At 43.7% G+C, this 13,700-nt stretch overlaps 1 protein-coding gene across 1 annotated transcript in view; it reads left to right on the top strand.

The window, feature by feature from the left end:
• The first annotated feature begins 2,257 nt into the window (after positions 1-2,257).
• The window catches only part of MAPK6 (mitogen-activated protein kinase 6), a 31,118-nt gene continuing 19,675 nt past the window's right edge, over positions 2,258-13,700 (top strand). The window contains exon 1 of the mRNA XM_068410219.1: positions 2,258-2,465. The gene's annotated coding sequence lies outside the window, so the exon portion shown is untranslated. The remainder of the gene's footprint in view (positions 2,466-13,700) is intronic.

Here is a 13,700-nt window from a genome sequence, read left to right as displayed (position 1 = left end):
GCAATTGTACATGAATGCTTTGAAATCTGGACAGCTGCTTGCACAAGGAGGATTTTGGTTCTGAAATAGTACCTGTGTATATAGTCTGGAGGAGGATTTACAAGGAGGAAGGGAGTGAGTTTGACTTCTTAAATCGTATTTGGTACTACTAGTACAGAGAGCGGCAAATATTTTGCATTCTAGTGGACAAGACCCAACCCCTTCATGTAGAAAGAGAGATTAGCTACTTTAGGGAGTCTTCTGCTTCTTCCAGCATTTTCCCTCAACTCTTCTGTGACCAGTGACACAACTCAGCATCCAAGCTGGTTGAAGACTGAGCCCTCCGATTGCTGAGGTACTAGTGAAGGTGCAGCTTTGGGAGTGCAAATGGTCTTCAGCCTCATGGTAATCAGATGATACTTGGGGCTGGAGCTATCACTAGAGGCTGACACAGAAGCTCAAGAAATTGGAGGATAGCTTCTGCCTCCGCATGTGACTGGGAACATGTGAGTCCTGTCTGGGAGTGCTAATGGGGTAGGTGGCTAAATTCAGCCTCATATATCTGCCCTACCCATGAGGCAGCGGTGGTGGCGGAGCTGGAGGGAGGGCTCTGCTAGGGATTAAAGCCAATGTGGCAGGTCTGTTCTTCCAGCACTCCCAAAATCCAAAGAGGAAAAGCCTAACCTCTCCTGCATTAGTGTAATTACTAGTACAGAGAAGAGGGTATCTTCCTGCAGACCCTTGTCATCTACTCTTGTGAGCAGTCTAGATCAGTGCTCCCCATTCCTCCAACGTGCCTAGGGCTCTGATTTTGCTTTATGTACAAACCTTTATAGCAGCTTCTGAAGACCAGTTTTAAATGGTCACTCTACTGGGACACTGACAACGGGTATAGAGAAGATCTAACGAGTGATGTTTTCTGCAATGGATTAATAACACAAATCCTGTTGTACAGGATGCAGCAAATAAAACCTCCATGTCAGTCGGTGAAAAATAATATCAACATTAATTCAGGCTGTTTGCAAACTTGATCTTGAAGGATTAGGCTAATGAAATGATGGGGGGGAATGTCTTTGCTTAAACAGGAAAAAATAGAAAATTTCTGATGATTAATTTACCTTGGTGTGCTGAGAACTGCATGAGTTTGACTTCTCTTAATGGTTGTACTTGTGTATGTTGTATTTTCATGCTGAACACTAAGCTGAATGCTTCTCTGTGGATTTGTTCTGTTACAAACTATGTGTTATTTAGCCTCATGGCCATTTCTGGAGCCTGTGTCTGTATTTCTGGTTAAATGGTTGCTTATTACCTTTACAGACTTATATAGCCAACAAGGTGATGCTCAGCCAGGGATGTCATAGTAACACTCTTTCTGCTAACAAGGAGGAGTTGTGCAGAATTAAAAAGAAAAACTCAGCCCCCCAAAAACTAGCATGTGAGAGGTGTGTTCATATTGAATTGTTGGATAAAGTTGTGCAACCCCCATATGCAACCAAGCATGGTCAGGCTGCCAGGGATGCCACCCACATCTGTCTGGGTTATGCCTGCCTCAGCTGTTTCCTCCAGTCCTCCGCCTTGTTCTGCGCCTGCTGTTGCTGGGTGTTCCTGCTTTACCTCCTGAAGCTCCCCCAGGCTCCCTGGGGCTGACGCTCTGCTCCTCGCAACACCTCCTCCTGCAGGCAGACGCTCCTGCTCCTCCTCAGGTGCCACAGGTCTCCTGCCCATGCCAGAGACCCTGATGGGCCAAGATAATGGAACAAGCCTGGAGGTAAGTAAGCCCTGATTAAAGAAATGGTTTTTATCAACGTGGCTGTAGATAAATGGCAAAGTACAGCACCAATTCAGCAATTCCCTGCAAGGAACTGCCAGGCAAGGCTCCCGTGGGCAGCTCTTTGCAAGAAGCGTAGAAGCTTGCTGGGAATATACTGAAGACCAAGAAACACCACATACAGACCTAGAGCACTGGTTGCTGGATCAATTTGTTCACTAGGAAATGGCTGCTTCTGAGAGTAGGAACAGAATTTACCTTGCAATAGTAAAACCAGGATAATTTCTAGACTTCTTCAGGGACCAGTTTGCCTACTTTTATTCATGAGGTAATGAAAATAAACCTTCCCACTCTATAGCTCCTAATGCTCTTTCTGTATTGGTGGCCTATTTTTCTGCTTAAGGACAGGGAGGGACTGTTGAGTCACACACAATCTCATGCTCTCCTCCTCCTCTCATTTAAATATTAATATGATGAATTATTACTAGAGTAACAGCTGTGCACTACTCATATCACAGCAACATAACCTTCCCCTCCTCGTCAGAGCACAGCTATTCCTGACTCGCGTTTTCTGGTCGACCTTCTCACTTCTTCTGGATGACTTTTTAAAAATTACGTTGTTAGTTCTGGTCTGGTATCATTAGGATAATTGTTTGTTCTGTTCTTTCTGCTTAAATATTAATGATACTGAGGAAGTCAAAAGATAGCTTCAGTAATGGTAAGTTAAATGTCTGTGTGTATTCTCCTTTGAGATGTCTTTGTTTAGAGAGAAAAAGTATAAAGGATTAAGATCAATGTTTCTAGCTAACACTTTATAACATCTCTCTCTCATTAAGAATTACCAAAATAATAATATAGTGTCTTTTATATAAATAAAATCATTGTATGTTAGTCAGCTAGTGTCTCTAGATAATTCAGAGGAATACCTAACACTGTACCTAGAAGTACTAATGCGTTGCATTCTCTGTAGATAAAGTATTATAGGAGAGACTGCTAATAAAATCATGAGACAACTCTGTATAGACTGCTGAAAATAAATATTTGGCATCAAACAAAGAAGGGGAGGGAATATGAAGGAAAGAGCAAACACCATGAGTTAGCTCAATATGATTGGAAATACCAAGGTAAAGCATTCTCAGGCAGATTTGGAAATGTTAGTGATGTTTTGTGGGTAAAGGTCCTCCTCTGCTGAGCACCTTTTCCATGGGTCTTGTGTTTGTGCATGTGGTTTACAAACCCACAGGTTTTTTCTCCATGAAAATGTCACTCCTTGGAGTACTTTCATGCCGCAGAAGGGGCAGCTGGGTTTGTTGGTTTCTGGACCACTGTTGTGGAGAGCTTAATGCCAGCAGGAGTGTGTAGAAATCAGGTTTACTGGATTTGCTCAATTGCTCATATTTAGCATTGGATGAAACTTTTAACTCACTGCTCTTGTTACTTAGGGAGAAAAAAAAATCTGAAATGCTGTTAAAAAGATTTTAAAACAAAATGTTCATACTTTGATTTGAAATTTTTCATTTTAAAATTTTGTTTTAGTAGATCAGTTTTCTTAAAGGTAAACAAAATGCTTTCCATCTGAATAAAATATTGTTTTATTGCTTTGTTGGAGTTTTTTAAATAGCTCATGAATATAATGGGGAACCTAAAAAATTAATCCCAATTTAAAAATGATGCCCTTCTTTTCCCACTCCTGAAGAAATCAGCAAAAACTTTTTTCCCAATCAGCCTCACCAGTGACGAGAGAAAGGCAGGAGGCTTCTGCTGCCTGAGAACTCTTCCCATTCAAAATCAGTGTCTAACCCCATGCCTGCTTAGGGGCTGGGGAGAAGAAAGAGTGAAAAGAGAGTGCTGCAAAATGTGTTTCTAAGTCACTGACTGCTCTGATGTAATGCTAAAAGTAGTGCTGTTGCTTCTTGAATAATTTTTCCAGTCTGCTTTATTCTGAACTTAGTGGAAACAGAGAGCCCAATTCTGACTGTTTGCAATTCCCACTGTAGTCAACAAGAGTAAACTCACGGACTGAGACATGCTCCGTACCACCTATATACATACATATAAGTTGGGTTTTTTCCCCTCTGTATTCTGTTCCTCCTAAAGTTTGTGGGAGGTAGAAATTTTTTTTTTTCTCAGTTTACCATTCACATCAAGGATTTTTTAATTCTTGTGCGGGTATTTGCGGGTATTGCAAATTATTTGGCAAAAATGCTGCTTTTATAAAAAGCCTTGATAAACTTGTAGCATATCCCCCAGATAAAATCTCCTTTCAAACAGTTCCTTCGTATGATTATCTGCAGTGATTGCGAATGAACCTTGTAGCAATCTCATAACAACCGTCCTCGTGGACGGAAGAGAAACCTGCTGTCAGAACTACAAATAATTTACGTAACCCAATTTAAAGCTCTAACAAAATGTTCCCTTGTTAAGAGGATTGTTATACTTAACGTGTGAGACGAAAACACTTTCTGAAGGTCAGGAATGCACAGAAGATAGATTAGATCTCTCAAAAAGACAAAAAATAGGTTTTTACCAGAAATTTTTGCTCTGTCAGACATTCAGCTTGGTGTTCTCGGAAGCTTATATAAGCATGGCTTTATTCCTGCAAATGCTGTGTTTGCTCTGCAGGGGAGAGGAGCCTCAGAGCTTCAGCTCTGCACAGGGCAAAATGTAACTGCAGGTAGACTGGGGACTCAGGCTATTTTTTGCCACCACCAGCAGCATAAATAAAAGTTTGTTTTAAAGAACAAAAGGGCCATTTGGGGGATGTATCTCCTAGATTCTGCCTGCCACAGCTGCCAGCATTATGCTGAAGGACTCCAGGCAGTTTGTGTAGCTGCTACAGGTGAGACAGCCACCCCGCAGTGGTGGGTGCCCGGTGGCCAGCATGGGGCCAGCCCGGCCAAGGTCCCGCAGGTGGGAGCAGCATGGGAGTGGGTGGGCTTGCTGATGTGCTGTGGCATTAACTCATGTGAGCGGGAATGGTGGGACTGAGCTGTCCTGTTTTGAGGTCTTCTGCTTGTGACCGTAGCTTGGTAAAGGTCCTGGGAACCGACCTGCCTGCCACTGAGTGATGGAGGGGTGGGACAGACTCTGCTGAGGCTGGAGATGGGGGCTCCAAGAAATACCTCTAACCCAGGCAAGGCATCAGGGCACTGAGTCATGCACTCCTGGTGTTCAGTGACCTGGTTGCTTATGCTCAGTTGGGAGTTAATGCTGTCTTCATAAAACTGTCAAACAGAGCCACAAAACCTGAATTTGACATGTTGGAAAACAGCTTTGTGAGATCCAGCTTTTCATAATAGGATCTGGGGGATGGGGCAGGTCTTGAAATGCTTTTCGCATGGGATCCAGTGGAAATAAAAGCCTCTGTAACCATCAGAAGTTCAGGCCAATGTTGCTGTTGTCCCCATCCCCTGAGCACAGTCACATGTGGTTTCTGTCCATCCCTCCAACCAGACAAAAAGCTGATGATGGAGATTATTTAAACACTTATCTCCCCACCTCCTTCATTGTTACATTCCCCCTAATTCCTGGGGTTCCTCCCTGTAACCCCAGGTCTCCTGCCCGCCTTCTGCCCACCCTGACGTCAGCCTCACTGATGGCAGCTGCGCCCAGGATGCAGAGGAAGCAGCAGGGTTTGGGTGGTAGGAGAGGCTGCATGACTGCGTGTTGGAGCAAAATAATGGGAAGAAACTTTGTCCTGGAGAGTGGGATATTTTCTTACAGGAAATGTCCTCTTGCTTTTCACTGCCGAGAGCTTTTTCCCAAAACACCTCTGCGAAGGAGAAGAGAAGCTTGAATAGGGCCCTCCGCACCCCAGCAGCGAGGGCCCAGTGCCCCTGTGGGGCTTCCCTGTGCCCCCCCAGCAACCTCTCACCGATCCATGGGAAGGACACTGACAGGGCCATATCTTTCTCAGAAACTCTTTGGTCCACTTTTTTTTTTTTTACTCCCTAATGCATTCCTGTGTAGGAAGACCCTTTTACCTCCACCTTCCCCAACAGCTATCAGCTTTCCAGCCCCGGGGATGTCAGGAGAAGGCTGCGTGGAGAGGTGACACAGCCCACGTTAGCTTTCTGGGTACCTTCTGCTGGGGGAGAAGAAGGTGTGAATGTGCCTGTTCCTTTGCCCAGGCAGAGGAGTGGTGATGGAGAGAGGCCGTACTTGCAGGGAGCAGTGGCACAGCAAAGCAGAACATGGCACTTGCAGCCCCTTGGTGCCTTGGGCATGGCTGGGAAGCTCTCATGTTGGGATTGCCTTGGTCTCAGTGCCTACCTCAGTTTGGATAGACCATGACTTTGCTGACGGCTAATTCTTTGGATGGAAGCATTTTTTGTGCCAGGTATATTTCCAAATCTGAACTTTGCTGGAACATTTAGCTCAAATATTTTGTCATTTTACAAGAACTGGGGTAGAGGAGAGCATTGATTTTGCCCTACTTAAAAACAGGCAAACAAAAAAAAGTTTTAAAAAGGCTCCTGCCTGTTCCAGAAGAGGAGGGCACTCTTGAAATCCAGAATCCAAGATGTGCGTTTTAGCTTTGTGGAGAATCTCTTGACGTCTATGAACCGGAGACCCCAGGTTGTGCAGACTGGATAGCTGTGGTAGCAGATAAATTCCCACGCTGTCTGTTGGTCCTGAGTGTGCTCTAGTCCAGTCAACTTCTGAACAGAAATACTTCTGCGTCTGCATCCACGGGCTGCTGCGGGCTGTGTTGGGTTTAGGCACCTTAATTGAATATAAGTGGACTGTTCCTCCCATGCACTGCTTTCAGTGGCTTCTGTTGGCTCCAGTTAAGAAGCTGGAGGTAGCTACCTGACTCAACATGTGGAAGAAACAAGGACCGAATAGGTAGGAAAATTTTAAGGAGTAGGTTGGGAGAAAAAGTTTGTAAAAATGAGATTTGAATTGGAAAGGAGAAAAGAAAATAGAAACTGGGAAATGGGAGACTTGGAGAAACTGAGTGAGCAGCTGAGAGGGAGTGAAGAGACTGGAGTGGAGGGTGTGCAAACACAGCTACTTGGGGTGATACAAGCACAGCTACTCGGGGGCTTCTGGTGCTGGGGAAAATCAGAACTGCCTGGACAAAGACTAAAATAACTTCCAAAACCTGAGAATTCAGAGCTTTGGGGATCTGCACTTGGTGCAAGAAGTACCAATCACTTTGAAAAGTGGATTGAAAAGTTGAACAGTGGAATAAAGTACCAATCCCTTGCAAAATTCAGTTCTAGCAATCTTAAATTGTGCATCTGCTATTAAGGGCTGTTGTAACCTTGATCTTTGTGACTCAGTTCAGGAAAATAGAAATGATAATATCCTGACGTTCTTGCAGATTGTAGAAATTAATTTAATGGGGATTTGCAGAACCCTTAAACCCTGGTGGTTCTGTCCTCAGACAGGGGCAATATGTGATGAATAAGACATAGGGCAGTACAATGATTTTATTTTTTCTTGGTATCCAATTACTGGTAATCAGGTGAGCACTATCTGTCTTGTGCAATGAACGAAGCAGAGTGCTGAGCACTTGTGAGGAGAAAAAGAAGTATCTGCTCATGCAGTAAAGCTATATCAGAGCAGATAGAGCTTATTCTGATTACTGTGATTGTCATATCACATAGAGGTCCCTTCAAAGGTCAGAGAAGTTTACTAGCTGACCTTAAGGCCCATATTCCCATGTTCTCCTGCTATCTGAAACATTAGAGCAATCAGGAAGATAAATCTTCTTGTTCCTCTGCGCGAACAGGTTCAAAAGTTTCCATTACTACCCTGCTGTTTCGCTTGATTTCGGCAGTTACGACAGGTTCTTAGTTGAAGTTTTCCTACTTGACAACAGCCTGTTCAAGCCTTGCCACTGATTTACCATCGCCTAGCAATGATTACATTTGTATTGTTTACTAACAAATATCGTTGGACCTAGGATGATAAACATGGGGTACAGGGTCGTACTTTGATCGTAAATTGTATGTGTCGTCCTTGAATCATTTTTACTACAAGCAAATGAATTGCCTTAATTATTTGAACAGGGAGATTATCACAAACCATAATAATCTCACTTTACACTGTACTTCTAGGAAGTATTTAGATAGTCCGTGCAGCTGTGGAAACACCAGCTTGGGTAATCTGTCGGGAAAAATAAAAAAAGCTGACATCTCAAAATCTTTGCTGGGTTGAAGGGAAAACTACTGCCTTGGTTTTGATGAATAATGCACTGTCTTGTGAAGTCTTCGTGAAGTGTCTCTGACAGACAGGCTTGAGAGGGTTAAGTCCTCCCTGGAGTAGGATGGTTTGGGCAGCGGTAATGAGATTCCTAGTCCAGCCCTGCCAGGATGGTTTGACTCTGAAAGCAAGGGCTGAGACTTGTGTCCATCCTTGATTTCTGGGATATACTAAGACAGTCTGTAGCTAGAGAGGCTGGCTGTCCTGGAAAGTTAATCCCGAGGAAAAGCTGAGAGGTTTGTGAGCTGCAGTCTTACCCCTCTGGGCCACCATTTCAAGACACAGACTATCAGGAAGAGTTTACCCACTGCTGTCTGGTGGCTGAAGCCTGATTCTTCATTGCTTTGAGTGGCCAAGTGAGATCTCCCACTGCACAGCCTGACTTTGTCACAAATAGTGTCCCACTACTGAAGACAAGTGAATGGACTTGTGCACCTAAACTTCTGTGATAATGGATGCAAGGGAACAGAAGAAGGTCTGTCAGCTGGTTTGTGGTGCTGTGAGCCACTGGGGACATGAGGTTACAGATAGGAAACACATGGCAGCTCTTGCTGTCGTCCAGGGATGGATGTAGGTCACGGAGCAAACATGAACACTATGATCATGTTGGAGTATGTTGAATTGCAGCAATCATGAGAACTAAGTCTTGCAATTAGAGTTGGTCCAAAGGTTGAAACTCCTCTTCTTTGAATCATCTCAATTGCTTTTGTTTTGGGAGTGTCCAGATTAAACAATAAGAAGTAATTTGAGATAATAGTTAGCAACTTCTTTTGTTTACTAAAACAGGTTTATCAGCAAACGATGTTATTTTAACTGAGGCTTAAATGGTTCTCCAGTGTTTCATACAACACAAAGAATGAGGGAGGAATACCTTTTCCCTTGTCACGAAATATGGCTTCAGATGTGTGTGCTATCTCTTCAGTTTTAGTTTAACAGCTTTTGACTGAATGCGATTGAAAACTGTATAGAGATACGCTGGAGATAAGAGAATGCTGATGCACTGAAAAGCAGAAGGTTTCTCTACCTCTTTAATCTTTCTTAGTTCCAGCTCACTTGCACAGTGAATCTCGCTATTCAGATTGTGAAAGAACCTCTAGGCATAACTATACAGCACAATGTTTTCCTGTATGAGATAACTTTCTGGTTTTAGGACTGCTTCTCAGGGATTTCTCAGCACCGGGGTATCTTATGGAGGTATTTCTGAGAAGCAGGCTGCATGAGCCCTGTACAAGAAGAAGGTGTCTCTGTGGAGGAGGTTATCCAGTGGTGCAGTGAACAGGCATGTGAGACACGTTTCCTTGTAGGTCAAGAAGCAAAAAAGATATACAGGATTTCTTTCCAAGTGCAGAAAAGAATAAAGCCTGGGTTTACAATTTTAGGGGGTTTTTATGCTTGTAGTCATTAAGGGCAGTTGGATCTCATACACCGGAGCTCTCATTGAGCTCTGCAAAGGCTGACAGCCTTGTCCACCTTCTCTTGTACCCTTCTCTCCTGCACACATACAGTGTCTGAACACCCACTAACAAGTGGATTTGCTTTGCCTGGAATGCATACATGGACAGATGTATTCTGTTTCTGTTTGCACAGCCTTTAACTGAGGAAGTTTGGGATGGCCCAGTTTCAGCACTGTCACACCTCTAATAGAGGTAATAAATCTTATGTTTCCAAAATAACAAAAATTCAGTCAAATTTGATGTCTTTAATGCAAAAGAAAAAAAAATCAAGTTCTTCTTTAGACTTACAGAAATTTAGATCACAGGTAAGATCAGTTACTCAGTACAAAAGCTCAAAAAATGTTTCATGTATTATTTACTCTTTTCATAGGCAGGAGCACTTCTAGGCTGCCCTGTTTGTCATGGGAACAGATAACTTACAAGTGATGGGTAGAAACCATCCGCTCCTGAAAGCAGGATGCTTCTGAGGTATGGTCACGAGAGGGATCAAATATACAATTCTCTCTTAAAGTAAAATCTCGGCAGAAGCCTCAGGCTAGCCTTCCCGATGCTGGGTCTGTGGGAGAAAGCGCTGTGGGCGGTTATGACGATGCCCTGTGCAGAGGAGTGGTGTACTTACACACTCTCGCACTTCTAGTGCCCAGTGCAGAAAGGAGACCTGTCCATGACTGCTTCGAGGCCAACTATTCCAGCCCCCCGCAATGCTTAACTGCAACACAGGAACGTAGAGGACTCAAATGCATGGCTCTCTGCACTGAATGACTCAAAAAGCACATCTGCTGGGGAGGTGCACTATCTATTTCTCACTAATACTTGCAGTCTTCCATGTACAGCACGCTGTTCAGTCATCAGCAGTGTGAAAGCGTGGTGAGGAGTGGGCGGAGAGGTGCTTGCTGCTGTTAGAAAGAGGAGCAACTTGGGAGTAGGGGAGAAGGCTGGCGTCACTCTGTTGCAGTTAAATCTGTTGAGCATTTTGCCGTGGACTTAAGAGAGCTGAGAGTTTGCCCCTATTCCAAATAAAGCATTTGTTTGGGGATAAATTACTGGGTTTTATCTTCATGGAAGCTGATAGAAACAAAATGAGACAGTGAGTTGATTCTGCATTCTGTATTACTGTTGCAAAGAGGAACCGATAGCTCTTGGGGTCAGATGAATAGATACAGATTAACCTCTAAGCAGCTATTATTGGAGCCCATTTAAGTAGTTTGAGTTGGAAGAGCCTTTGCTGAAGCTGATGGGAAATTCCAGGGTAAGAAGATGACCCCAGTGTTTGGCACCAGTCAGAGTCTGGAGAACCTCCAATGCGTGTATTGGCATTTATAGCATGTTAAGCTGGGAAAGGTCCTCCTCGAGAGTAAAAGACAAAGTGGCAAATTAGACAAGTCTGGTCAGTTTTTCCTCTTCAAAGGAAAACTTAATTTTCTTATTTTTCATTGTAGTGTAGTTGGAAGCAAATAAGACTTTTTGCTTGAGCTGTAATAAGGCAGAGATCTTGTGTTTCATAAGCCTGATACCCTCTGCAGTAAATGATGCTTCTGTGCACTATTTTTTTTCCCTGTGTAGCAGTCAATGGTGCAAGTCCCTCTTTCTGAGCACTTCAGACAGTTGCCCTCTGTGGAGTGGCCTGAGATCTTGCATCATTTCCTGTCATCTGTCCAAAGCTATTTATAAAATGTCTGCTGATTCTGGCACATAGGCAAAACCCAGTTTTCATGAGAAAACAAAGAGTTTGGAAATGTATTCCCTCCCAGCAAGTGTCTCAAAACTGTTGAGAAAACTTGAAATGTCCTAGAAAATCTTAATGAAAGCTAAGATATAATGCAGTTGGGGTATATGGGGAATTGAACAGTCCCATATATTTGTAGTGGAAATCTTTAGAAATAGATGGTGCAACATGCGCTGAGAAAAAGTTACAGAGTAATAAGGGGGAGGAGGTGGTTCCAAAATGTATTTGTTAGCAAATAAAAACTTTGGGTTTTGATGTCTGAAGATACAACAAAAGTGACTCAAGGTAGCTTTTGTGATGCTGAATAATTGCCATATAATTTGATCGTAGATGTTCTACAAAAAGTTTCTACTTTTCGTTATTTCTTAGGTTTTCCATCTCTCTAGCTTCAGGAGACTGACTGGGGCAGGAATCTGGCAGGGACTGTAGGAGGCATTAAGCGAAGCAGCGTGCTTCCCAGGCAATCTGCTGTTTATGATAAGTGCTATTTTGGGAATCCTGAAAAAGCGTGTTGGCCACGGACGAAACGCACCCTGAGCAACAGCACTCACATCGGCTTCCCACTGGTGTGCCTTGACCCTGCTGGCACCATGCTTCTTGCCTCTTTATCTTTAGCCATCCAATATGCTACTTGCTTGTGAACCAGCTGCATCCATGAGCTTTGGGCATGTTGGAGACTACTGTGTGCAGGGCAAAGTGAATGGAGGATGGCCTTTGCCTGAGCAGTCACAAAGACACGATTTCTGAATGTGTCTCACAATCCAGCTTGTTTCATCATGTTTTCACAAACCCCCATAGGAAGTACCACAGTGCTGCAGGGGGCCGAGGTGGGACTGGAGTCCATGTCCCACTCATGAAGGTCTCTACAGGGTACAAATCTAAGTAGCAGCAGAGGTCTGAGACTCTTCACTATGACCAATTAGCATTGCTTTTCCAAACCCTAAGTCTCTCATGGCAGCAATGGATCACCTTCTTGATGGCTGACAAAGATTAACTTCTGGCCACGCCATTTGTATGTCGCTTATTGCAAAATAATATTTGAAAGTGTTTGAAATGCCTCAACTCACTGCACCTCCCTTCTCCCTTTGTAAGCTTGTAGATAACATTTGTTGCTATTTGATATGTAAAAGTTGAGTAGCCTCAGGCTGCTAAAGCAGCGTATTAGCTGATGCCCATGTATTTGTATTGAGCTTTGCTTCCGGTAAACATATTTCAAGAGGATTCTGGTGTTGGTGGAAATGTTAGCGACTGTTAGTCCGATTTTGTTTTTTCTCTGTAAATGACAAGCCCTGCAGCACCAGCTGTATTTACAATGGCACAGCAGAGGCTTTATCTCTGTAATGCAATAGCAATCAAAATGCTGCGTGTAGGAAGGTTTACTGTTCTGTAGGAATGAACAAGAACAGTTCTACGTGTATAGTTCTACAATTAAATGCAACAGTCCTACAAAACCTTATAATTCTTCTACATAAATCCATCATCAGGCCTTTATAACTTCTGCTCAAGAGCTGACATTTTCCAGTAGGGATCCACAACCAAATGCATTTGTTGCTGAGAGCACCCTGCCCTGCTTCCAGGACATCTCTCCACATTGGAGTACTCAAGGTATTGCAGATATTTAAATAATATCTGTACAGTAATGTGCTGCCTTACAACTCTAGCAGCACTGCAGCTGATGCAATAGCTGGTGCAGAGATGCCTTAGACAATTGCTCTGGTGCCACTTCAGTGGGCAGACGTGTTCTCTTAACTGCTTCACTTGAAGTTTTGGAGGTGGGGATGGGCGAGGTGCCTTTGGGCAGGTCTGAACGGGGGAGAACTGTCACACACAGAATTCTCTTGTGCTCTCTTAGAAGTACTGGGGAAAAAAACATTGGGTGCCTCTTGTTTCCACTTCATCCTATGCTTTCCCTTGTCACCACAGCCCTGTTCCTCTTTCTGTAGCATGTTTTTCAGCTGTAGATTCACCCACTGACTGGATCTACAGCCTGGCTCTAGCACACCTCCTGTGTCCTGTGCTGAGAAGTTAGAAGTAACTCGGGTCACTTGGAGCACCTGAGTGTGAAAATGTTGGTACTAGTCATCCTTTAAAAGGTGCTTAAACCTAACACATACTGCCTTAATTGCCTACCGTGGTAAATTTTTCTATGTTTGCTATTCTGTACCTGAAATACTGATACCTGCCTCTATGCAGGGTTAACTGACGAGGGATTAATGAAAGGCTGAGAAATCTGGGAGAGCGCCAGCCCTACAAGTAAATTTCACACACAGAGGGCTGACGCTTTCAGTGATGACCCAGATACAAGGCAAGTTTCCTAAGCTTTCGTCTTCTCCCAGGATTGTCATGGCTTTGCCAGCTCCTGCTTTAGGCAGCTGTTCTGTCCCTGTGCTAAGTGTTGGTTAAGACGTAGAAAAAGTAGGCAATGCCTGACTTAATAAAAACGTGTGATATTAAGCAGGGAGCCTGCATGCAGCTAGCTGTACTGAAGTGTCCTAGATTGTTGATGATCTACCAGGGGGGAAGAATGACTTGTTCTAAGTGTTTAATAACTTTTTTTCCT

This window comes from Nyctibius grandis, chromosome 11 (genome assembly GCF_013368605.1).
Source record: "Nyctibius grandis isolate bNycGra1 chromosome 11, bNycGra1.pri, whole genome shotgun sequence".
NCBI lineage: Eukaryota > Metazoa > Chordata > Aves > Nyctibiiformes > Nyctibiidae > Nyctibius > Nyctibius grandis.
The sequence above is the reverse complement of the archived record's forward strand: the minus strand, read 5'-3'. Positions and strand labels throughout refer to the sequence as shown.